Raw genomic sequence first — 27,119 nt, 5'->3', positions numbered from 1 at the left:
TCATCTATAAACAGCTTTTGATGACTAATATGCATTTTTCTGTTCCTGCAATAAATTTGTTTCAAGCAAAAGGAGACTGTTTGGAAACAACACCTTAAATTTCCTGATAAATCAACTACTTAATATTTAATTTCAAATCATACTGGGAAAACAAATTAATTTTTTCTCAGGCTAATGTCTGAAGGGAAAAAAGTAAGATAGCTGCAGAAATATGGAAGTAGTATTATTCTGATATGGAATATGTCTTCTTAAGCCATAAGGAGAATGATTTCATATGGGTTGTTTACATTTTTCTATCTTAAAAGACAGCCACTTTGGATTAATTTAATTTTAATTCCTACATGGCCTCTGCAAATAAAGAGTATGAATAACCAATTGGAAAATGCCTTTGCTTATTCCCAGCTCTGAAAGTGATTCATTATTTAAAATATTATCATTAAAAATGAACCACTTCCACAGATAAGATGAAACAGGTAATTTTTTTACAGGCTTCCTTACAACTCTGGAAAACATGAATATCTGTTTACTGGCAAGCTTTTGAGAGGTATCCTTAGTAATATACACACAGAGACATCACAGATGTCTTCTGTCCTACATTTTTTATGCCACTGTCACGCTAAATGGCATTAGACCTTATCATACCTTTCTTTTAGATCCTTCTTTTTGTGCTATATCCAGCCCCAACTTACTTGTGCAGTTAAAACCAAAGGAGCTCCCAGGTTTCACCGTTGCTTCTTCTATTCTGTGTTATAAGACAGTGCTACTGCCTCTTAATGATACTGGATTTACCCTGCTGCTTGATCCTGCCCAAGGACGGAGTGCCTAAGTGCCCTGTTCAGCCTTGTTTAAAACAATCCAGCCCACAGAGATTGTACTGAGCGTATTTTGTGTTACTGTCAGCGGCTCTGTCAATGGTACAGTCTTACATGGCTGCCTGCATTTGAACCAGGGAAAAACTTTTCAAGGAGTAACAAGCACAATCGGGAGCAGAAGCTCAAGGCTGAGAAGTCCTGTCAAACCAAAATATTATTTCCTCACCTGCCCACAAAGGCCAAACCTGTGATTAGAGAGGATTCCTGATGCAGGTGTGCTGTGCTGTGGGTGCACACGCAGCAGTGGTAACGGGGAGATGGTGTGAGCACGATTGGTATCCAAGAGGAGCAGCAGTTCTAAACCCCACCACTCAGGTCATTTGGCTGATCACTCATCTCCCCGAGTTTTCTCATCATTCTTGGGATCTCTGTTTTTGCTAAAGCATACAGCAGAGAACTGCGTTAGCTAAAATAGCTCTTGAAGGAGACACGAAATTAAAGCAAGCTGAAGACTGAGTTAGAGCTCGACATTAATATTTTCAAGAGGTAATGACTCAGCTCAGTCTTATCACAATTCTGTTGCAAACTCAGACTTTCATCTTTGTTTCTGCTGACTCCATGCAAAGGATTTTGATACTGAAATGGAATCATATTTTCTGATGCAGGTCCTTACTTCATGCCAGTTAAGCTTCTGTGCCAGTGGAATTACAGGATTGCCTATGCTGTTGTGAGTGTATTAGGAAAGAGTACGACATATTTATTCCTCACAAGGTACCAAATCAGTTCAAAATGACCTTATGGATGAAGTGGCGTTCAACCCCAACATTAGTACCATACCTGGTGGCACGTGTTCTGTGCCATGTGGTGGGGCTGATTTTATTGCTTTATAGCACTTCCCTGCCACAGGCAGAGAGCCTCCACCTCTGCCAACTAACAGCTGATAATCCTTGCAGCAACATTTTTTCATTTATGTATGCAAGGCTATCGTACATAAAAGCCTACAACATTTCTGTTGAAAATTTTAAATAAAATCCCCTTTCCTTGGAAGTCAGTCAGTACTCTGAGGGCTCTTTTGGCACTCTATCTAAAGGTTGAGATACAGGTAATATTTTTAGCTTTCAGACCAACTCAAAGAGTCTTACTCATTCTAAGAGGCTGTTCATGCTTTTCACTGGGAAGTACGAGTGATTCATGGCTTTAGTCGACTCAGGCTCCTTTCACAACAATATCTACTGTACAGGGGCATAGTTTCTTGGTGTAATGAATTTCTCCCTCTTCAGTAGTCTGATGTGACTGGTATAATTTGACTGGTGTAACTGCTGGGCTTTCTGTTTAGCGAAATACAAGTACAGATCATGCATTTTAGTCATTCAGAGCATTTTTATCTCAGATACGTACTCTTTTGAGAAGTACTTAAACAAGTTATTATTGAGGTAAATTCTAAACGCAGAAAAAGTAATTTTCTTAGCTTCCTAGCTGGAACTGATGTGAAGGTGGATTTTTTTCAGCTCGTTTGCATTAGTTTGTCACAGTTTAGTCAGGCAAGTCATCCACATTCGTATAACAGTGTTCCTGTTCTCTTTCATAGTTCTGGCTCATTCTGTCTTGATAAAAGATGGTGCTAAAGAGCCCTGTTTATCAACAGGACTTCTGTTTTAACTAAGCAAGGGGGATTTTCACAAACCCAGGCAATAATTTTCCCACTTGCAGTCTACAAGTTGTATCCCTCCTTATCATTCGATAAGAAAAAGAAGTGTCAACATTATTTCTTTCTGCAACTTGGAAAAATTTATGTCTTTGTACAAAATAGCTGGTGCCATCACAGTCTACAACATTCTGGGTCATATCCAAAACATCTGAGAGGTTAGCTCTGGTCAGTAGCCTGCCCTTCCATAGTATTTTCTTTTGGCTTTACGAAAGTAACTATCCCCTTAAGCATTTTTAACAGTGAATAAAACTGACTAAGGATAGTCAGGGTCTACAGAGTATTTATGTAACATGTCTGAATATGTCTTAATAGTCCTGTACTTCTTCAGTAGCTCCTTATTAAGGCATGAAATCATTTGACACTTTGCCTGGTTATCAAACAACAGGAGATAATCTATGAAAACATCGTTCTTGATTATTGCTACACTTCAGTGATACAGTTAAGATTGCTTCAGAAATAAAACTTCCCCTGGGGAATTCAGAGTCAATCAGCTGCCAGTCACGTCTTACAGTAACTTAAGCCATAGAGTTAGTTCCTCTCAAAGGCTTGTATTTCATACTGGTGTCTCTTTCAGTTAAACGTATCCATTCAAAATGCGTACTTGTCAGTTATTCAATTGTTGAAAAGGAACTGTAATGCAGATCATATTTCTGCTCAAATTAGCATGGTTCAATATTTGCAGTACTTTGTGGTCAGATTATAGAGACAGCTGGAGGACCTAATACCAAAATGCCTTCGGATAGCTTTAGTTCTCCGGTATAGTTTCTTCAATGACATAATTTCAATTTATTTTAGCTAGTAATAACATTACACCATATGATACTGTGTTAAATGTTGTGCTTGATCTCCTTTATCTTTATGAATGCATAAGCATAAAGCATATAAAACATAAGAAAAGGGTAAAAGGGGATGATAGTTCACAAATTAGCAAGGTTTTGCAGTTAAGGCTATCTGGTTAGCTGTTTTACTATGCAGCCTACACATCCACAGTGTGAAGCTCATAAGGAGCATCTGCTTTTTGACACAACTTAAAGACGTTGGCCTAAGTTATGCAAAGACTTCAGCCTATGTGTGGGTACGTAGCAAGCATGAAATGACATCTGAAAAACTGTTACTATTAAGTTCCGTATTTTCTATATTGTGCTTTGTATGTTGATAGTGGAGGCTTTTTGCATCACCACTTCACCTTCACTGCATAGGTTAACAGGCCAGCTTCTGAGAAGACATGCACCACGGCCTGGCTCTTGTGCCAAGACATCTCCTCATCATATGCATTTCCACCACACCACTTACCCAGAAAGCTCTGTAGAATTGCAATCTTATATGGTATTCAGAGGGCAAGGCTTAGGTATCATTAATTTGATCAGTCAGAGTAAAATTTTTGTGTCTTAACTTGTGTTCCCCAGTCCCATTTTTCATCTCTGTGGAGAAGGATGTAGCAGCAGCAGGATGCTGGCACCCTGGCTCTGCCCTTGGGGCAGAACCGTTCCTCCCTGCACCACCATAGATGCTGCGCTCTGCTCCTCACAAGAGAACACCTTTAACAGTCTGTATTTCTCCTTGCCTCGTCTCAGGCAAAAATTACATGAGGATTTCTTTTAATGAACAAAATGTTTGCTTATGTTCAAAAGAAATAAAACAATTCCTCCTTGACTCTTCTTCGCTGTGCCATTGAATTTAGCCTTGTTTCACAGTGGTGCCTATACAATACCAGTATTACGTATAACCCTGTGAACTCATTTAGGGAACATCTTGTTGAACGAGCTTGGGATGTTTCTTTCATTCTCGGCTACAAGCCACTGAGAATAAATCCTATTAAAAGTAATGCAAATTGCTGTCATTAAGAAGATAATCCTGTTTGGCCTACATAGAGTTCACATTTTTCTCCAGCAAAACATTACAGATTCTTGGTTCATTCATCAAGAAGCATATAGACTATGCTGCTATTGCTGATAAATAATACAGTATCTTCTCTTTGTTTTGTACCTGCCCTGAAGTTATCATTGTTTTATGCAAAACTGTAAAACCTGGAGTCAACCTAGCAGAATTTGTAGGTGAGAGTTACCTGAAGCAGGAATCACTAGTATCCTGTGCAGGTGGTCTGACACCGACCTGAACAAATTTGCACACGTTCATTATACCTCACAGTACCCAACACTAATATTACGTTAATTCTAATAATATATTTACTGCATATATACTGCATACGGTCATTCATGCTGAGATCTTGTTGGTGGGGAAATGACTGCAGATCCTATGACAAAAGGTTCTAAAACACCTATTGTATGGAAGATAGCACAATCTGTCTAAATGAAATCTGAAGATTGGCATCCCATAATCTCAATTTACAATCCTAAAAATATCGTGCTGCCCTTTCTGAAAGTAATATAAACCATCACATTAACTCACACTGAATATTCTAATGGAGGGTTTAGCTTGGAGATGGAATAGATTGAACAGGCAGATTGACTGCAAGTACTTCAAACATCAGTCCAAAAGTCACCATTTTCACAAGAACATTCGATTTTATTTGGAAACAGGGTTTCAGCTTTGATGCCTGATGCACACTGTTAAGTGAAATGTGGAAAGATTACTTTAAATGACCTGCATAGTTTTCCACGTGTGGTTCAAGATAGCTTTGCGCACATTCTTCCTTCGGGGTTCCCAGACTTCTCAGAGTTCCTGGAAATTCAATTTACACAGCATTAGCAAAAAATTTTATGTATAAAGAGCATATTGAATTAAACATAATATATAGTATTTCTATATATGGATGGAAGTATAATGCCTTTCTAATTGTTTATTAATATCTTAAAAACTGTCTAATTACAGCAATGTTAATAGTAATTATCAAACTTGTTTACTAATTCTTTGATTCTCTTCAGGCTACGACATGTCTCTTCTTAGGAAAATACCTGACCTACTGGCCACAAACATTTTTAGAATAAAGGAATTATTAGAATTCCCTGTTGTGACAGTGCAGGAAGGACTGCAAGAGTGGTGGGACCAAAGAGAGAGCGCATAGGCAAAACCAAGCATAGATTCGCAAAGGGGAGGTCATGCTTGACCAACATGATATCCTTCTACGATGAAATGACTGTCTTGGTAGATGAGGGGAGAGCTGTGGATATTGGCTGCCTGGACTTCAGTAAGGCTGTTTCCCATAATATCTTCACAGAGAAGCTCATGGGCTGGATGAGCAGACAGTCAGATGGATTTGAAACTGTCGGTACAGCTAGGTCCAGGGAGATTCTTGCTGCAAAGTCTTGTTGGAGGCCAGTAGCTCGCAGCGTACCCCAGGGGTTAATACTGTGTACAATGATGGCGTAGAGTGTACCCTCAGCAAGTTTGCTGATGATACAAAATTGGGAGGAGTGGCTGATACACCAGAGGGTTGTGTTGCCGTCCAGTGAGACCTTGACAGGCTGGAGAAATGGGCTGACAGGAACCTCCTGAAATTCAGCAAGGAGAAGTGTGAAGTCCTGTACCTGGGGAGGAACAAACACAGGCACAAGTACATGCTGGTGACTGATGAGCTGGAAAGCAGAAAAGGACCTGGGGGTCCTGGGGGACACCAAGTTGACCGTGAGCCAACAATGTGCCATTGTGGCAAAGTCTAATGGTATCCTGGGCTGCATTAGGAGGAGTGCTGCCAACAGGTTAAGGGAGGGAATCCTTCCCCTCTACTCAGCACTGGTAATACTGTGTCCAGTTCTGGACTCATCAGTATGAGAGAGACATGGACATACTGCAGGGAGTCCAACGAAGGGCCACAAGGATGATTAAGGAACTGCAGCAACTCTCCTATGAGAAAAGGCTGAGATATCTGCAACTGCTTAGCCTAGAGAAGAGATGTCTTGGGTGTATCTCATCAATGTATATAAGTATCTGAAGGGAAGATGTAAAGAAGACAGAGCCAGGCTCTTTTTAGTGGTGCCCAGTGATAGAACCAGAGTCAATGGGTACAAACTGGAACAACAGGATCTGCAGGCTGAACATTGCCTTATATGAAGGTGACTGAGGCCAAACACAGGTTGCTCAGGGACGTTGTGGAGTCTCCATATTCAAAAGCCATCTGGACACGGTCCTGTGCAACCTGCTCTATATGGCCCTGTTTGAGCAGGGAGGTTAGACAAGATGATCTCCAGAGGTCCCTTCCAACCTCAGCCATTCTGTGGTTCTGTGGCTCCGTGGTTCTGTGAACCGGAACTCTATTATTATGGTCAGAGACAGTCAAGAGAACAGAGTTGTGATGACTTCTGCAAAGACTAAGTATTTTACCCAGTGACTGTGATGCTGACGGTGTTGCACTTCTTGCCGGTTAGATTGAGGTTGTCCCAGAAGTAGTGGGAAGCTCAGACTCATGTGTCCTGCCTCCTAGTAAAGCCTACACTGTCCATATCTGTCCAGACCTCAGCCAAAAGGCCAAGTAAAAATTTTTACTTAAGTCAGTCATTTGTTTATAGAACTGAGATAAACATCTGAGGATAACAGACATGGATTCATTAGCTTTCCATGCCATGATGTGTGTTTCTTTAATGATGTCAGTTGTTAGAAATGTCAGTTTTCTTGTTTTCCTCTCATTGTGTGTATTTAATAGATGGTCACATTCTTAAAGATCTGATCCTAAGTGCTCCCTCCTATAGATGTAACCTTCATCATCACTGTCATCTTGTTCTTCCAGTGAGGCTGTTTTCAGACTTGGGATCTCTTCTCATCAAGTATTGCCTATTTTTTGTTATGTTTTAGGGACAGAAAGAAAAAAAAATATGTTTTTTTCACAGTTGGTAATAATCTCTCAGTATAGCAGATTTCAGCGTAACTTGCCAATGTTTCCTACTGATTCCAAGTGTCTGAAGTGATAACTCACCATTAAACGATCTTTGACATTATTCTATGTCTACCGTTAAAGTAGTACTTATTTCCATCAAGGAGTATTTCTACTTCCATTTTCCTTTTTGGTCAGTTCAGAGATATAAAAGAAAGTAGGAAGTCCTATCTCCATTCAAGATGACCATAATTTCAGCCCCTATAGCAAGGTTCTTCTGTCATTTTACGACTTCCAAAAAAGCAACTTAAAACAAATAAACAGTGAGGAAGAAGTCTCTATAAAAATTAATAACTCATAACAAATTTATTTCCAGATATACTACATCAGAATAATAATTTGCATATTTTCTGCCAAATGCCATTTGCAAATCCCTAGGATGGTTTTCATCCAACTGTGATCATAACAAACCTTTCCATCTGTGTATTTTTCTATAAGAAATCTTCATCAGAATTGTTACCAAAAGGCCTTATGGGCTCAAAAATCTCAACATGGTTCTGTCATTCTCATAGCAAAAGAGATACAGATTTTAAGAAGTTATAATTGTTCCGTAGGCTTGCTCAGCCATTCCAACAAATAGATCAACTATGATTTTGCTTTGAAAATACACCAAAATGTATATTAGCAATCATATTTTACTAAGTCCTTCTAAATTCTAAAATATGTTTTCTAACACACAATTTATGTGGAACATTTGTCACTTCAAATCTACTAAATTCCATGCAACTTTATAAGCAAGGGTGATTATTCTGAAAAATAATAATTCTCCATTTCTATAGTATTTCTGTAATATTTTCTGGAGGCTCCAAAAGTTGCCCCCAGAAGAGTGGCAAATTGAACACATCAGTATTCCAGAAAATATGTTAGCTCCCTTTTACATGTGGGTAAAATGAGGCTGTAAGAAGAAAGTCTGCCATTTACAAAGGTATTTCTTACTCCTAGCAATAGTTGCCTGTGGTGTTGAATACAGACATACTTGACAAGTGATTTATAGCACAGTCCCAGAGAAAATCCTTGTTAGAACCAGAAAAAGATCTAGATGGACTGAATCTCTATTCTGTTTTAACCTTAAAATTATCATTTGACTTTTATTGACAGAATGGGAACAGCTATAGTAAATTACAACAAAAGTTTGTATATAAAGGAAAGATCTTATAGTCTCTTTTGAAACAAAATTCTCAGCAAAATGAAATTCAGGAAAGTACTTCAATGCACATCTCAACCCATCCTTCTTTACAGAAGGGATTTGCAAAAGTGAGTCTTTTGGGTTTCCCAGTTCAATAAACAATTTTCCTCTGTTCCAGAAACTTGCAAGTAAAGAGGTAAGTGGAACTATGAGAATCTTTCCAAGAAACAGGAAGATTTAGGAAGGGAGTAAGGATTATCTGAAAAATGCGTCACAGCTTCTTTTAAAATAAGCCATCTTTTAAAGTAGGCCATCTAATAAAAATGTGCATTTTCCTACTTTCAGACTGAAATAAACACATCAAAAGGAAGACATTTAAGCAAGTTTTAAACTTTAGGAGTGTGCCTAAGTGAGGTACTGAGTAAAAAGACTCAAAGAGAATCAAAGCCTGATACGGGTAGGGAATTGCTTTGCAGGCAGTAGGACTTTGCTGGAAGAACGCAAGGACAAGCCATGTGCTCCGAACCAGACAGGAACAGTAATCTAAATGAGAGATCTGACTTAATACTTTTTTATTTATTATTTTCTATGAAGTCAGCCAAGCTAACATTTTCATATCAGATTTACCTTGCAAATCCAGTAAGGCACATTTCTCATGTGAGGCACCGTGCCAAGAGTGGAGCACTAAGTACCGTGCCCTGTATCTAAGAGGTAAAGAAGGCACCAGCCAACATCGACAGGCACCAGCATCACAGGAGAAGGACATCAAGGCATCAAACAATGAAGAGACAAACTTATCAGACGCCGTAGCACGCAAGCAGCATCTAGCCACATTTGCCAGTGCACTCCTAGGACCGGAAACACCCCCCTCATTTAGTGCGAGATGCTATCATTTTTGCCATGTGATAGAGGCATATGTATCTCGTCATGTGTTGATGAAAGGGCTGTGTAGAGAGGGAACGAAGGAGGCAGGGAACACGTCACAGGCTGGAAAAGCCGTGAATTCAGCCACCATCCCACTCCTTGCTCATGCCTGTGGGTGCTTGGAAAAGAGGCGTCGGGAATAGGTTGTGGGCTAGGAAAACTTTTAGGCAGTCTGAATCCATCCGATCCCCATGGTTTGGGGAAAACTGAGCTAAACTATCAAAGAGCTTTGAAGAAAACAGTCGAGAAGCCTACAGGTGGTGCTGAGAAGTTGTATGTTTTTTACATTGCAGCTCATCAGAGGGAATACAGAGCATTTCCTTGTTCTAATAGAGTACACAGTATTAAAGTCATTTGTCCAAAACAGAACTAAAATTAATTAATTAATTAATTATGGGGAAAGTAGTCACACAGTCCAGAAGGAATTTGCAGTGAAACCCAAAAGGAAGTTAAGATAGAGAGATAGTCCTACTTCTGACCCAGGACATGGAAATCTGAGTTCTTAGCCCTTGCACTAGTCTCCTGGTGGATTTTGACACAGTCGCTTCACTGTGAGAAGCACCACATGCTTCTATTTCCCCAGCTCCAAAGTTCTGATAAAAATAATTGTCTCACTTGTTAAGTACTTTTGAGGTCTGATTTTATTGATAAAAATCAAGGTGAGTATTTAAGAAGAGGAGATGCAAGTGGAGGTATATAATCTGTTGCTAAAATATTTATTGGAGGATTAGAGTAGAGCAAGTGTTTTACTGCTCTTTTAAGAAAAGACTCAAAGGGTGAACCCAAGAATTACAGATGAATAAGATTTAATCTAATTCAAGGTCATTCTAAATGCAAGGAATAATTAAACCCAAAACAAAAACAACCCCACTATGGTAGTGACAACACAGCTCCATCATAAGAAAAAACCCAAAACACAAATAAACAGATCATGCCTCTTCAATCTATTTTAATTATTTTGTTTATGGATAAAATGAAGGAGAGATTGTTGATATTTATATATTTACTAGCTTTACTATGGTTTTGGACTATTGACTCTGGGAGAAAGAGTCAGTTTCTGAAAGTTCCTGGCATTTTCAGCTGAATACCCTGTAATGCAAAGGCTCCGTGATGGATTCTAGATAAGCAGGAACCACAAAAGAGAAATGCCTAGGTGTTCAATTAAAACTATGTATTTTGGAGGGCTGAAAAAAAAAAAAAAAAGAAAAAAAAAGGTAGCTTTCATTTTTAAAGGCATAGGAAATAATCAACAATATTTCTAATCCACATCCTTGGCTAACCTTCACAAAACAGTAAGCGGAAATTAGAAGGATCAGAAACACGGTGACCATTGCGGGAGAGAGGGATGACTGGAGCCTTGTCCAGAGGGTTTTACAGAGAGAAAGGGTCTGGGACCAACTTTGCCTTTTATTGCATAAGTAAAAACACCTCACATGCTGGTAAATTATAGCCCCCCAGGGAGCCTGCAGGCCATACTCATGAACTGCAGTACTGAAAGTGCTGTAATGTCATCATAGGCAGTAATGTCACAATTTCCCCGTGAACATTGTTATAGAGCTCATGGTAAAGCAGTTTAATTTCCAGTAATTTTTGTTATCAGTTCATGGTAAGAAGTACCTTTTAACACTCAAACTTTCAGACCGCCACAATAAATAGGCTATAATTTTCTTTCAAGTGTTCATTTAATTATTTAGAGTTGTAGAATTACAAGCAGTGATATGCTGATGAAATTTGGTAAGATACAGTTTTTGCTCCTGGAAAAAACGTTTTAGGAGACTTTGCAAATACATTTCTGGGAACTGTGATTTGATTTAAAAGTTATTTTACAGAGAGTGGGATGGGGGAGTGTGTTGGACGAGATGAATAATATGGAAAAAAAATCATACCACTGCACCAAAATGCAGTGGATTTCAAAGAGGAAGGCGATCCCCTATAACATATTTCATAGAAATGCTGTAATTAACTAAAGCCTTTTCGGATGTCTAAGGCACTGCAGCAAAGTAAACAGAGTGTAAATTTGTTGCTTATGCAGCATTTTGGTGAACTGTGATACAAAGCAAAAAAAGATTTGATATGTGATTTTATATTGGTAGATCACAAATTCATAGAGCTCCTATGAGCAAGGAGCCATGATGATTACCACCAGCTCCTAATAAATGCCTAAACTTTCTTCGATGCACAGATTTTTGTTTCCTTGGTAGGAATATTGTCAGACCAGGTTTCATTAGCCACGTTTACTTATTTGATATCTTTGCTCATTAAAAAAGGAGTTAATTAAATGAGTCCCAAATAGTGAAAAAAAAATTCTATGTAAAACAACAAAAAATGTCTCGTTGGAGGGCTCCTATTTAGACAAGATATTGGTAATGAAAAAAGACCCGTCCCTGTGCAAGCTTTTGCAAACCATTTTTAAGGACAGCCTTAATGTTGCATTAAATGAAATAAGCAGAGCAGCATGCAACTCTTTGCTATGGTATTTTTTAATAGCAGAATTTACCATAATTTTGATACAGTCGGGTTTCCCAAATTCCGAAAAGGATGTGAATGTTTTCAGCCTAATCTTTGTGAGGCTCTTTGTGAGGACTCTGCCACAAAGCACAGGTCTGCTTCATTAAGACAGCAGCTCTCAGCAAGTGACAGAAATAACAGCTCGCTTTCTCACAACAAAAGAAAACAATTTTCTAAACTCTTTTCAAACGCCTTTAAAATAAATATATGTGCTTATTTACCTCCAACAGACTTCAAAAAATTGTGGCCATTTACCCTTACATTTTTAGAAGTAGTAACATTCCAGGATGCCATGGCTAAAGCACACTGATGCTGTCAGAAATTATTATATCAGTGGCTTAAAGATGTCAAAAAGTATCTCTTAACTGATGGTGTGGAATTTGGTGTGAGACATTTTCAAGACAGAAAATGACCACCTTTTCCTTAAATAAGAAAATGCTGTTAACTTGGGAATCCTCAATTAAATTAGAAGCTTATGGCAACTTCTCAAAGAGCTGGGCCACAGACAGCTCCCTTTGTTAAATAAAGAGATTTTTATTAACACACACTGTGCTGTGTAGGAGAATGACACAAGGGAGACCTTTGTTCAGGTTTATTTTGCATAGTGGCAATTTACCCATGGGAGCAGCGCTGATTTGCAAATCGCATCCCTGCGCGAGCAGCTCCCCTTGGAGGGGACTGATTATCCCAGCGACGGCAGGCAGCGGCCAAGTCACTGTTCTCTGCGGGCTTCCACCGGGTGACAACGACTGTATTTTATCCAGGTTCTGTAGGAGCCCTGCCAATAACTCAGAACATCTCCCAGCCTCTGTCCCTCCTAAAACGGACGGTTCCCAGTAGAGAAGAAGATAGAAAATACACACGATGCTCTCTGGGTCCAAGATTTGTAACTCGTGTCAGTGCTTTCGTCCACAGCAGAATTTTTTTTGTCTTTCTCTACACTACTTCGGTTTCATATTATTCTTTATTCTGTCATCCTCATTTGAGAAAAATAATAGAAGTTAATCCCTTCCAAAAATTCACCTCAATCTCGCACACAACTAATATCTTACATTTCTCTCATTAAAAGGACTGCATTAAAAGGATGTTGCTATTGCATTATAACAGTGCTCCTATGGAGGTACATACATTTATTTGAGCACTGAAAAACATTCAACATGATTAATGTGATTGCAACCAATGACAAGATAATTTAAAGTGATCACTAAAAATATCACCCTCCCATATGTTATTTTCAGAGTATCTACAGCAGCAGCAAAAACAGCGCGGAGAACTGGGCACAACTTTCACAAACAGAGTATAAGATGTGAAATCTAAGAAGAATAAATTAAGTTACTGGCATCTGTTTGTCTAGAAATAGGATCATCTTACAGTGTGCTCTGTATATAGGAGGAAAACACACAAAATGAGTCAACATTTTCAGAAAAAGCTGCTAATTCTGAGTACGTTGTGTTCTGGTTGCCCAGTTCGGACACGTGAAGGCTGGTTTGTTCCCTCAGCACCTCTCCACGTTTCAAGTCCTCCATCCATGTGTTTTCTCTCACATATAAAATGGAAGGCATGGCCTCATAGATGGACAACCCCATCTATTTCCCTCCCTGCTTAGTATCTGCCCAGCATTGAAAGAAAATAATAATTTTTTAAATGCGTTGATTTTAACCAAATATTGAGGGGAGGGGAACAACCCTTATTTCACTCAATAAAATTCCTGTTAAGTGATACTTAAGACTTGTAAAATTGCCTGGGTGGTTGAAAGTCAAGCTACCTTAGAGATCATGGAAAAAAATATTAGCATGATGTCCAGAAATTACGACTACAGTGACAGAATAAATATATATTAGTACTCACTGTATCTTTTTTCTTAATTTTCACTAAAATTTTCAGATGCAAAACTCTATCATAGGGTAGAATACAGCTTGCAAAACCTAAGGAAAATCCAGTTTTCTTTTTTCCTTTTCCAAGTTAAATTAGATTTCCATAGGCAAGTACTTTGTCACGATGCTAATGCCAGCCATTTACCCAACTCCACAAGATGTGACAGTATGAAGTCAGTAAATATGTCAAAAAAGGTAAAGGACGTGTGTCGTGATATTTGCAAAGAGCACATTTCTTTTTAGTGTAATTCATGTTCATTAAACTGTTTTGAAGATTAAAAGTTCTCTTTGTATGCTTCTATTAACAATATTCATTTATATTTGTTTGGGCAGAAAGAGAGAAGTAGTACATGATTTGGCTGTGCAGGGTAAGCAATAGGCATTACAGCTGTCTACCTGTTTTATTTGCTTGATAATATTTTGCCATGAAGATCAAACTTAAATTCTGATAGCAGCACATTCCTGTAGCTTGGCTCGCATCTTCCCTCGCTTCTTGCAGGCTCCTGCCCGGGAAAGCGTCAGTGTGATAAACTCAACAGGATTCAAACGCAAGCTGAAATTAAAACAGATGTATAAGTGTTGACCTAAGAAGAGATGGATTTATGCACCTTTTAATGTATTTTTTAAGAATTTAAGAACAACTGTTACTGAAGTGTTTAAAGACAATTGCATCATTTTGTTAGTTACAGCTATTGCAATATTTTGTCTTGCACCTTGTACGGCTCCCTGCTGTAGGAATACTTGTGTAGGCTCATAATACCTGTGCTTGTTGGGACCCCGCAAGAGCCTGGAGATAAGTTGGTAAGCTCAAGTTCAATTGTAAGTATATTGCGATGAAAGCTGTAAGTAAAATCATGATTTTGCCAAAGAGAAGATGAATTTTACTGTTTGTCTTTGCACTGTATTATGTCTCTTCATTTCACTCTAAATGAAAGTCAGTCATGACTAAGGACAGCATCTGGATGCTGCGCTGGAGCAAACACTGATGAGGCCGGGTTATTTCATAGACTCTCCCATTTCCAGTGTCAGTGAGGCTGGGTTTTGTCACTGATAAACGCTGTCAAGTCCTGTAGAACTGTATAATTAGAGACCAAGAGCACCACTGAAAATCAATATGATCCAACTGAAGTAATTCTAAAAAATTTTGGAATGTAATGGACTATGATAAATCATTCAAAATTCCATGTATTTGGTTAAAAAAAAAAGTCTGTAAATATGCTCCACATTAAATTCTGTAGAACTTTGCCATTACGTGTGGAGCTTGTAGTATCTGTGGAATGATTTAACTGCTGTCTACTAATATAGAATTGATAGAATACTGAGAAAAGCAAGATAGTCCAGTTATTTTGGCTCAGCAGAGTAGGCAATGTTTTCTATATCTCTTGTCTACATGATTGTATATAACTTTTAACCTATTTTCTGGACAGAGTTACACCTATGAAACTTATTCTAAAAATTTCCTCCAGCTTCAAGTAAGTACCTCGTGTTTTAGTGAGTCAAATTTGTTTAATCAAATCATGTTTGTTTCGGTTGTTTTGGTTTGTTTTTCCAAAGTGACTGGTTCCTACGTCACAGCCAGAAATACTGGAACATAAATATGAAATATTAATTTCCACTCCCCAATGAGAAATTAACTTGTGAGAGGTGGCTCAGAAGGACACCTGTGCAGGTGGTTGTGCAGAGTCTTTTCAGAAGTAATCTAAGCCTAAAAAAGGGATGGAATAGGTTTTCATTCCATCCTCCATAAGGTGAAAAAGATGTTAATGAACAACTTTAACTCAGTTTCCTCCCGAGATGGTTCCTGAAAGTGTTATGCATTGGTGATGCAAGGTAAGACAGAAAACTTCAGTCATGCTCAAAATATGCAAAAGTCAGGCTAGTCCCAGAATTTGGTTTCTGTTGTAATTTATGATTTCATAATGCTTCTCAATTACAGTGTAATTGGACAGGTCAAAACTGCAGATTAATTCATTCCCGAACTGCAAACAGTTAAAACTTGCTACAGAATTGTCATTTCTATTAAACTCACATAAAAATTCATAGATTCATGTGAAGTCATTAAAATGATGTGAACAACCAAAACCTACATCTCACAATACCTTTAGACCTCCATTTTACTACACAAAGATGTCATCTTTAAGATTCATTTGTGGTTCATAACTTCTCCATATGAAATATCAGCCTTATTTTGAAGCTAGGAGATGGATGGATGGATGGATGGATGGATGGATGGACGGACGGACAGATGGATGACAGATGTGCAGATAGATTTATCTCTACAAATCCCTTTTCCAAAAATGTCAGAGTTGCATCATGTAAAATATCTGACATCAGCTATAAAGTTGGGGGCTGGTCCTTGAAAAGGTCAAATCCTTTCTGGAAGGTTCTCTGCAGATGACAGGTCTCTCTGAATGACCCGGAGAGAGCACTGCTGCACACTTGGCACCATCGAAAGCTCTCCAAAGATGAGTTTGAACAACTGTACTGGCCAAGGGACAGAAGAGAGGGGAAGGAGGTTGACTCGTGCACCTTTATTCACTAGCTTTTACTAACAAAGCAAAGAGACTGTTATTACAGATTTGCCCTAGGAAACACTATGCGCCTGAAGTGCATATTTTCCCTCATCTAAAGAGTAAGAAATGCATTTCTCTCCAACTGATAGGTGACAAGCACCTTCATTTTAAGTATTCTTCCAAGAGCAATGTTAGAATGAGATCTCCGATCACCAGTTCCCAGTTCCAATCCAAAGCAAAAACTTGTGAATTGCATCGTAATAAACTCAGTTTTGCAGCCCTTTCTCAGGCCTTAGTAAGATAAATTCTCATTGATTTCTTTTTTGGGTAACCATGTTTTAGACAGAATTTTTAATATTTTTTAAACACGCTGGCATCATTTCTCTGATGCAAGGGAAAATAAAGTGTGAAAAGGATTGCCAAATTCATCTAATGACCTTCTAACCCTGGGAATGTTAGATGTGTTAAAGACATTGAAACATTTTATACTCGACCAAAAAAAAACTCAGAAACTGTAACCTCAGATTCTAAGTCCATTTTTTATTGTCACTGATACAAGTAAATGAAACCCCTTCCAATACATTATCCATGTCTGCTACACTTCGATTCTCACTTACAACTTCAGAGACCAGTGAAGAACTAAAACATTTTGAGTGAAATTCTGGCCCCACTGAGACAACAGGTGGTTTGTCATTGATTCACTAAGATCACAAATTCTTTGAACTTTTTGTAGCTTCAGCGGCTGTTTTCTTAGTTACCTGGTTATTCTGGAAAACTCATGTAAAGTCCACACTAGTGTACTAAAAACTGGAGTTATCTTACAATAAAATTTGGACCAAGCCTCTGCAATTATTCACTATTTGTTTGCATTTTTGCATAATCATGTACTCAGATGTCTTATGAACTCCACTGCCATTGACATAGTATTTCCAAAAATTGGACATTTTCTCCCTTCCATAGCAAATACTACAGGTTTCCCTTTTAAAAGATCTGTTGTTGTTGTTGTTGTTGTTGTTGTTGTTGTTGTAGTGGATGGTTAAACAAACACTCTATTTTAAGCTATTACTTTAATGTCCAAGATACTGATGTCTTAGTATGTTTTACAGGTCTAAGTAAGGAAATAGTGTCATCCCTATTTCCCAGAGACACAAAACCTTCCCATCGTAGCTTCACATATTTTTAGACCATTTGTTTTCATTTAGTGACTCCTAGACTGAGCTGAACAACTCATGGTCTGCAAAGAAATCTAGAAAGTTATTCAGCTCAGTTTCAAAAGTAATAAAAATGATGAACTGAAGCAGAAACAACGAGCTGTCATATGGGAAGATTATGGTGGAGCTGAAAATCGAACTTGGTTCTCCTGGGTCTCAAGCTAAACGCGCTAACATCTTATCCTCTCTACCCAAGGCAGCCTCCAACAAAATAAGGGAGGAACTTCTCTGAGAGTTTAAAAACTGTTAGAGTTGATGAAATGTTCCTATCTAAATGCCACCTTGGCAAGCTTAGAACTTTGCAAAAGAATTATTCAAGCTGAGTGCCTGCCAAAACTCACCTTGTATGAAATACAAGTGGTCTAATCAAGGCACTGGTTAAGCGCTTTTCCCATGGATTGTTTACTAGATAACATACCGGAGGCAATAAGAGGTGTGAGTTCTTGGCCATTAGGAAAACTGGGTCATTTCATAGAATCATAGAATGGTTAGAGTTGGAAAGGGCATTGTAAGGGATCATCTAGTTCCAGCCCCCTGCCATGGGCCGGGACACCTCCCACTAGATCAGGCTGCTCAAAGCCCCATCCAGCCTGGCCTTGAACACTTCCAGGGATGGGGCATCCACAGCTTCTCTGGGCAACCTGTTCCAGTGTCTCACCACCCTCACAGGAAAGAATTTCTTCCTGATATCTAATCGAAATCTACCCTCTTTCAGTTTAAAACCATTAACCCTTGTCCTATGGCTCCACTCCCTGATACAGAGTCCCTCCCCGTCTTCCCTGTAGCCCCCTTTAGGTACTGGAAGGGGCTATAAGGTCTCCCCGGAGCCTTCTCTTCTCCAGGCTGAACAACCCCAACTCTCTCAGCCTGTCCTCACAGGAGAGGTGCTCCAGCCCTCTGATCATCTTTGTGGCCCACCGCTGGACTCGCTCCAACAGGTCCATGTCCTTCTTATGTTGGGGGCCCCAGAGCTGGACACAGTACTCCAGGTGGGATTTGTGTAGTTTTTGCTCAGAGGTCCTGTTTTTTGACATCTAACTTTTCAAATATAGTCTTGTGCCTCTCTTCATTGACAAAATGTGTATGAAGGGTAGGCTTACAACTAGCCTTATGCCAAGACACAGTTGTGCCATGAACTAAGTTGTTCCATTCCTGGACGAATTCTTCTGCAGGGCAACATAATCCCAAACACCCATCTACTCTCCAAGCAAGAATGATACAGAGGCATCGTGCGTGGGAGTCAGCCATCTGCATCAGATTGCCACAACTACCGCGTGTCTTTGCTTAGTGATCCTGGAAGAGCAGAGCACTTGGTGGGTATCTGAGAGGGCACAAGAGACTTTTACACGGCTTGGCCTTTGTCTTCTTAGATCAAAGAGCAAACCTGTTTGGCTTGCCGTGAAACACACTCAGGCTAAAATATAAAATTTTCTCAGGAAATTAAACGGACTAAATATTTGGATTAGAAAGCTATTTCACTCTTAACCTTTATATTCTAATAGTGTGGTGTCTCCATAATCTTTCTGCCGCTCCTTCCTCCTCAGGGGGAGGACTCCTCATACTCTTCACCTGCTCCAGCGTGGGGTCCCTTCCACAGGAGACAGTCCTCCATGAATTTCTCCAATGCGAGTCCCACAGGAGACAGTCTTCTATGAACTTCTCCAAAGTGAGCCCTTCCCACAGCCTGCAGTTCTTCACGAACTGTTCCAGCATGGGTCCCTTTCATGGGGTGCAGCCTTCAGGAGGAGACTGCTCCAGCGTGGGTCCCACACAGGGTCACAAGTCCTGACAGCAAACCTGCTCCAGCATGGACTCCTCTCCCCATGGGTCCACAGGTCCCGACAGGAGCCTGCTCCAGCTCCAGCTTTGCACAGAGTCACAGCCTCCCTCGGGCATCCACCTGCTCCACTGTCATGTCCTCCACAGGCCACAGGTGAGTATCTACTCCACCATTAACCTCCATGGGCTGCAGGGGGACAGCCTGCCTCACCATGGTCTTCACCACGGGCTGCAGGGGCATCTCCTCTCTGGCACCTGGAGCACCTCCTCTCCCTCCATCTTCACTGACCTGGGTGTCTGCAGGGCTGTTTCTCTCACATTTTCTCACTCCTCTCTCCACTGCTGTTGTTGTGCAGCAGGTTTTTCCCCCTTCTTAAATATGTTACCACAGAGATGCCGACGGGCTGAGTTTTGGCCAGTGGTGGGTCCATTTTGGAGCCGGCTGGTGCTGGCTCTATCAGACGCAGGGGAAGCTTCTGGCAGCTTCTCACAGAAGCCACCCCTGTAGCCCCCTCCACTACCAAAACCTTGCCACGCAAACACAGTGCAGCCTGTAACTCTTGGAACAAATCTTCTTTTACAGGTAAAGGCAAATGTCTGAATTTCTGCTGCATTGGGACCAAATCACTCGAGTTCCGTTTTGTGAACAAATGTGGTTTCACAGCTCGTTGCACAACAGTGAGGACACAAAACAAGCAAACAAAGGGACACCACCATTAGTAACCCTGGTGGCACCTAACCAGAAGAGGGTTTGCATTCCGAGTAGGGATGGCAATTTCCCTGACATAAAGCTCTCAAGGTGCGCAGGCAGAGATGTTGCCACTTCAGCTACACAAATAGACCCAGGGACTGTTTTCTTCCTTAAGCCATCAAGAATAGGTTTAGGTTTGTAAAACTTTGTCCTTTAATATCTTTGTGAGTAAACGGATGCAAGGTAAATTAAAACAGCTGAGACTGTATCTAGACTCACTTCTGCAAGCTGCGGCGTTCCACAAGGGAGTTGTACATCAGCTGAATAATGTAATTTATAAAGAGCATGAGGTGATCCGCATTTATCTACATTCAGGAAATAACTGCATAAAACGAGCCTGATTCTTCTTGCATTTACACAGTTTTCGGATGAATTCCAGTGGGATTTCTCCTTACAGCACCCTGAATGAGAATGAAAACCCATGGTTTCACAGAGCAGCGATGAATCCAAATAAGCTGGTCTGCCTTTCCACAGTGAGGAAAACGGGCACGCTTTTTTGGGGCACCCTGTGCAGCTGCCGTATAGGCATTATACATCCACGCGACTTCAGTCGGCGCAAGGGGAAGGTATTACAGCGGGTGGTGCTTGTGAGAGACATGAGTTGTACCGTGTACACAAGCACGTCTCCTGCTCCCCCACCAGGCTGGGGTTACAGCGGGATGCCTGCGCGGGTCCAGCCTGACCTTCTCTTAGGTCCCTCTTGGAGGAGGTGGGATCCAGAGATCCTTCCCGCAGGAGGTGGGATCCAGATGATCCTCTCTCTGGGGCGACAGCAGCATTTCAGTGCAGCACCCTAGGGCCTGGGGGAAGTCACCGGCTCCCCGTGGGTGTCTGCACGCCCCAACAGACGTGCCAGAGGTAGGAAGCTCCTGCGGAGGCTCGGAGCTGCACAAAATCGAGCTCCCATAGAAAACACCAACAACGAATGCCTTAAAAACATCTTTATGGGGATTTTTTTCAGGTAGCCTCTTGGGTAGAAATACTTCTGAAAAACTGCAGAGGCCTTTCTTGCATAAAATGTTCAATGTAGTGGTATTCACCTTATGGCCTGCGGGAATTGCTCTTTAGTATCCAAGAGCTGTTCATGAGTGGAGCTCTGACTGTGTGTCTATCTCCTCCCATCAGCATTCGTATCTTTTCTCAGCTGTTAACAGCTTGGTTAATTTTCCAAGGAGATTAGAAGCAAGGCCTTAGGAACGATAAATGCTACTGAAAATAAAGGGGGAGAATTAAGAAGACAGGCCCAGCAGAAAAGACTTAGTTTGCTGGGATTTGTTGTACTGAAGGATACTTTCTTGTGGATAAGAATAACAAGTCGTCGCCTTTTCCAGATTATAGGAAAGCATAATAACTGCTCTCTTCTCAGTCTCTTCTGAGTATCTGCTCTTTACTTTTTTCCAAATGAGTTCCTTGTAAAAATGTCACATTGCAGTGCTGCTCAAAGGCTACTTAATAGCCTGCTTCTCTTAAAAGAGCCGTGTTATTCCCTGACATCTGAGGTTTCTTTAATCAGCTCTGAAGATGGCCCGTCTTCCACTTTGTTTTTCTTTCTAAATCAGAGAGAAACGCACAAAAAACCCCTCTAATCTGTATATTTCTCATTTGACTTGGGGAAATAACTAGCTTTGGGAGCAACGTTTTAATTGCTGAGATTCTTCTGTTGTCTAAAATAATACTAAAGATAAAGGATTTGCCCAGGTCATGTTTTTAAGGACTGCTTACCAAACTAAGCCTTTTGCAGAATCTGATTCACTATCTTCAAGCTCACAAGGCACCGAGTATGTCGTTATGAACGTCTTGTTCATGATACGGAGCGTTTTCAGCCTTGAACTGGTTTTAGTGCCATTTTTCAGACAAGTGAAATACAACCTGTAAGAAAACAGAACGTTCATTTATGTGGAAAATGTAATATTTCACAGTGTTTCACTCCAAACTGGGATAAAAATGTAAAATCTGAATTGTATTTATGCTGAAGTACTGTGATTTTTTAATATTGGAACACTTAATGTTTTATATAAGGACATTATAAAGTATTATATATAAAAAATGCTCTATCATATTGAAACTGATACTCTAGCACTAATGTCTAGACTGAATCAAAATGATAGTTGAATTAAAAAATTTATCTCATAAAAATGAAACATTTTTCTCCACTTGTACTTAATTATATTTAATCAATTTAAATAAACTCTGTTAAAGATGGAGAACCATGTTTTACTAATACTTAAAAATGAATAAAACTCTAGTCAGAAGTTGTTTAACCAAAAACTTTTCTGCTCAATTTTAAAGTAAAATAATAATCAAAATACCTGCTCAGCTGCAAGTTTCAACATCTATTTTGAACCCGTGAATTGAAATAGGCCACAATTTTCCATGTGGACAATTTTAACTGGTGTGACTATACCTCTCCGTTTCCGAAGGGGCGGGTAAGGGCAGCAACTGTATTTAACATCGCTTTATGGTGCCGTGTAAGCACGGCTGAATGTGTTGAGCTGATTTTAACTGATTTTAAAGAAAATTCAAGTTATTTTCCTTCCCTCCACAAGTACATCTGCCTTCTAGAGCTCCAGAAGGCACGACACTGCGGCTCCGTTACACATGTCCTATAAAAGCCCCCCCCACCCTCAAAACGTTAAGCCTGGGAGCTGCGATGTATAGATACATCCCATGACAGTTTGTTGGAGCGACGCACAAAAAGCAGGATAAAGCAGGATAGGACGGCAGGATCAATGAATCTTTGCAGATTCTGCTATTCTCCAGTACAAAGTGCAAGAACAGCAACACCTACAAAGTTTGCTTGAGTTACAGCGGCAAAATAGGATCAGCAGTAAAATAGATTCACTGCTCCTGCAAACTGTGATGAAATTCCCTCCGTGCATCCTTACAAGAAATTCCATGTTCACTCCCCAGAAAAATGAACGAGGAGAGTATCAATAGTCTCAAATACTAGCAATGACCTCGTTGAGGCAAATTATATACTCAATTTTAATTTTTCCTTTTAAAATTAGTTACTTTTTCCAACTTTTTTTTTTCATTTTTCCTGCAAGTATGAAGGTTGTAAAAATAAAAATGTCACAAATATTTTTTTTACTTAATCTTTCTATCCGTGTTTATGAACAGATGGTATTCTGCATGTGCCATAACTTAAAGAGTTACTCGGTTGCTACCAGCGCAGCTCCATTCTGCTGGCTATGAAGAGGAAGACAGAGCACAAGATCCTCGTGGGTTGGTTTGGGTTTTGCAAGTTCTATACCTCAAATTTATTGTAAGTTTAAGGGGAAAAAGATGGTGGAAATTGCAGTGATCACAAGGATGTTTGGTCTGTAGAGTGAAAAATGTCCCAATTCCTGAAAGGCAGGAAATCTGCAAGTTTATAAAGAATTCACCCACACTGAGAAAGAGAAATACATAAGGACTCAGCAGCACCCCTTCTGTGACATACTCTGGCCTTAAAATGAACTCTGCTTTGGCAGAAAGCTGCAGAAAAATGGCGTAAGTGCCACAGAGGAGCAGCAGAGAGTGGGTTAGTAGGAAGGGGGAATAGCAAGCAGGCAGGGAAAAGCAGGGGCAAATATACATAATATATTTATTATATTTTATATATATATATATAAAATAACCTAATACCACCCCTTACCTGCCACATAGCATTGTGGGGGATCTGTGGGCACCCTCAGGGCTTGAAATTGCTATTTCTGAGCTATTTGAGTTCTTTTTCAGCCTGCTGTTTCTTCGTAATTGTGACATAGAGCGTTTAACCCTGGGCGGCTACGGGAACCTGGTTTTTAATGAGCGATGAAAAGGTTCCTAAAATTTTTAATAGGTTTGTTACTTCAGGGAGGAGCGTACATGCATTTCCATATTAAAGGACTTATCGGAAGTACTGGGAATTAAAGCGTAGCAAGTAAGACCAAAGTAGGCGCTGAATGGGCAGACTTCCGTAAAGGACTTGTTTTTCTTGCTGAAGCATCAGATCATATCAGCTTCTGCTCTTGCTCATCGTAAGGCACTTTTAAACCATATTGGCAGCATAAAGGACTTCAGTATTACTTGGAATGGATCCCACACCTCTTCAAACACTGGATCTAGTCAAAAGAAGAATTCTGTAACAACAATGCTGTATTTCTTCCACCCTCTACTCAACCCCAGAGCCAAAGTATTTGTTGCATGGTGCTCTCTAGCTCATCCTGCTACCAGCAATGCAGGGACATTACAGCAATCAGATGTAATCTGCTTTATCACCAGCAATGCAGTTGCTAGGAAAATTTCAGATTGCCCCGATTTTTGTACCAATTCAGTGAAAGTGCACATGGTATTTAAAGCACGTCTTGATTTTCAGTCCCAGAGTTGTATTTTCAAGCATAAAACTTGGGTGGCTTACTTAGCAATTTTGTTTTATTGAGCAAGCGCATGCTTTGCACAAATTATGAAGGTTGAGTATGAAACACCAAGGTAATATTTTTACGGGATGAATTTTGCAGCCAGCCACATTTAGCCAAAACCCAAACTTTTAAGCTGATTTTCAGCACATGTTGAATTGGTAGACTATTACCCGCGGCCAAGGAGAAAGCTTTGATTGTGGAGCCTTAGCTCTAAAATATCTAATGACCTTTGCTGTGCCAATACAACCACTTGTACTGCATTCACACGACTCCCTCTGGTGGCAAAATTCTCCATCCCAGGTGCGGGATGGCATCTTCCCTCTTCTTTACTGATGCTGCGCATGGGTTAGTGCCTCGCTGGTGGATTGTCAGCTCATCCGGGCAGTGGAAATGCTATTAAAGTTTTTGTTCGAGTTATAAGATCTCTTTTTCTTACTTTTAGTCATATATCTACCAATTCAACTGAATAAACAAGCTACTGTTAAATCTGCGTAATATTGGAAAGTCCACAGAAAACCATTAATTTTAATAAATATTTCGTAAAATAAATATTTCTGGTTAATGTACTTCCCTTTCATGTAGTCCCTTGCTATATAAAAACCTCATAAATGGTCCTGATTTGCATCAGGGCAGGCAGCTGAGGCAAAGAGCGGCATCACAAATCCCACAACAGGGAGCTGTGGCCTAAAGGAGGCAAGCGCCTTGCTCAGTTTCACATGCCAAGTCGGTGGCATGTTGGGAAAATTACATCTGGATTTTCTTCTTACCTGGGGCAATTTACACCACACAGTTATATAAAGACACGACCTTAATGTCTACTAACTCACTTTTACTTTCAAGGGTTCTCTTTTCCCCCCATTGGAGGCAGCATCGCCCATCTGCTGCCACCCTCGCCAGAGCCTCCCTCACCACCTGCTGCCCAGGCACGTAGCAGCGGAGCTGGACAGTCTCTGGGTGACCAAAATCCTGGCAAATGTGGTAGGAATTTGACGACAGAAGACCCATCGTGATCTGGTCACATGACTTTATGAAAACCGATTGTTACCAAAATTATCTTACATAATTAAGGCACTTCAATGATGGCTTATAAACTCTTTTATGGACATTGCGTGGCAACTTTTTTTTCACTTATGCCTTGTCCTTTCTTGTGCACATCTGACCTCACTTTCATCAAGCAATGCCATACTGGCCAAAACATCAAGAGAAATTACAGATTTTAAAGTAACCACCATCAAACTCGCTGGCTGAAAGGAAGACAGAAAGATTTCTGTTTATCCTGCTGTCAAATCAATGGTGTTTTATTTGTTAGGTTAGTAAGACGGGTTTTCACAAGGGCACTGTGTTGGTGAGGCACACTCCATACCCACACCGAACACGTAATTCCTTCTCTTATGAATTAATCTGCTGACTATACGAGGATGATGTGCAAAAGCAGAATGAGTGGCCCAAAAGGTAGAAGGATGTCACGGTGTGCCTGAGGAATGAAAGAAGAATGAGATACGAAGCATTGTAGCGCACGGTGATGTACTGGTGATCAAAATAGAGCAGTCTGCCATTAAAGAATAGCGTGCATTACTGGGAGACTGGGAGACTAAGGAGGTCTCTTATGTCACCTCTGCTAAACAGGATCCTACTATTTTTAACATTTTAATTCAGGTTAGAATTCAGGTCTCTCTTTCAGACACACACGCCTCCCTGCCTATATATGCACGTACACAATATACGTGACATAATTTTCCATTGCCTCGAATGGAAATTTTTATTCAGCGATTTCTTATTCCAAGGCTGTTCTTCTGAAGAAAGGTAGTTCCAGTTACATGATCCTAGTGAATTCATTATGACTAAGGCTCTGATCTTTATCCTGTAAATTCCTGTGCATGGCTTTTTATGCTTGAATTTTATTTTTCTAGACGAATCATCCCTATTGCAGCTCCCGTGGAACAGAGGCGTGCCTGCCCCTGGTGACGTGGAATCAGAGTAATGGTGCAAATGGAACCTGAACACGTCCGTCCTGTCCCTGCCTGACCGAGGAGAGCAAACCCTTGCAAAGCTTTTTGCCCTCTTTAGGTTTGCCCTGTATTACAGCTTCTTAGAGCAGACTGACACTGATAATACAAAAGAATGAGGCCTGCCAACCATAAAAATTCCTCATCACCAGAGGCCATTCCCATCCCCATGTCATAACCATTTGGTTGCATTTCTCCCTCATGAGGTTTTTTTTTTCTTTTCCCTGCCCAAGTGAATCTTCTTTTCCTGGCTGCAGAGTGGATCAACCACAGCTGATGGCAGAGCTGCCTAAACCAGCTAAAAAACAGAGTGTTCTCCTCCTGCAAGGCCAGCGGGGATCCAAACACCTGGAGGCTCAGGAAAGGGTAGAAATCAGAGATTCCTGTTCCTGGCGAGTGCTCCCAAATGTCTGTACGTACAACCATGTCCAGTAACGAATTAAACAGCAATATCGTCTGCAAAGACTCTGGATTTTGCCTCAAGCATTCAATCCTGGGGAGCCCTAAACTGAACTCCTCTGTGCAGTGTTGAGTTATCGGCACCACACTCTGTGAATGACACGAACCAAACAGGGAAAACGCAAACAAAGAATGAGAATGATGCAAGGGCTAAAATCCGGAACTTAGAAGAAGGAAGGTTATAGAAGAGTTAGGGCTGTTGGTGGAGGTCATGATCAGAAACTTGGGTACCTCAAAG

General features: G+C 40.3%; 1 long non-coding RNA gene across 1 annotated transcript; it reads left to right on the top strand.

Annotated features, from left to right (window-relative positions):
- The first annotated feature begins 12,048 nt into the window (after positions 1-12,048).
- LOC128904323 (uncharacterized) lies at positions 12,049-24,864 on the top strand. Its single transcript, XR_008464468.1, has 3 exons — positions 12,049-18,817; positions 19,049-19,437; positions 19,867-24,864. It is a non-coding gene; the product is annotated as an uncharacterized LOC128904323 (long non-coding RNA).
- The last annotated feature ends 2,255 nt before the right edge of the window (positions 24,865-27,119 follow it).

Source organism: Rissa tridactyla, chromosome 1 (genome assembly GCF_028500815.1).
Source record: "Rissa tridactyla isolate bRisTri1 chromosome 1, bRisTri1.patW.cur.20221130, whole genome shotgun sequence".
NCBI classification, from domain to species: domain Eukaryota; kingdom Metazoa; phylum Chordata; class Aves; order Charadriiformes; family Laridae; genus Rissa; species Rissa tridactyla.
This window is presented reverse-complemented; position numbering and strand designations above follow the sequence as displayed.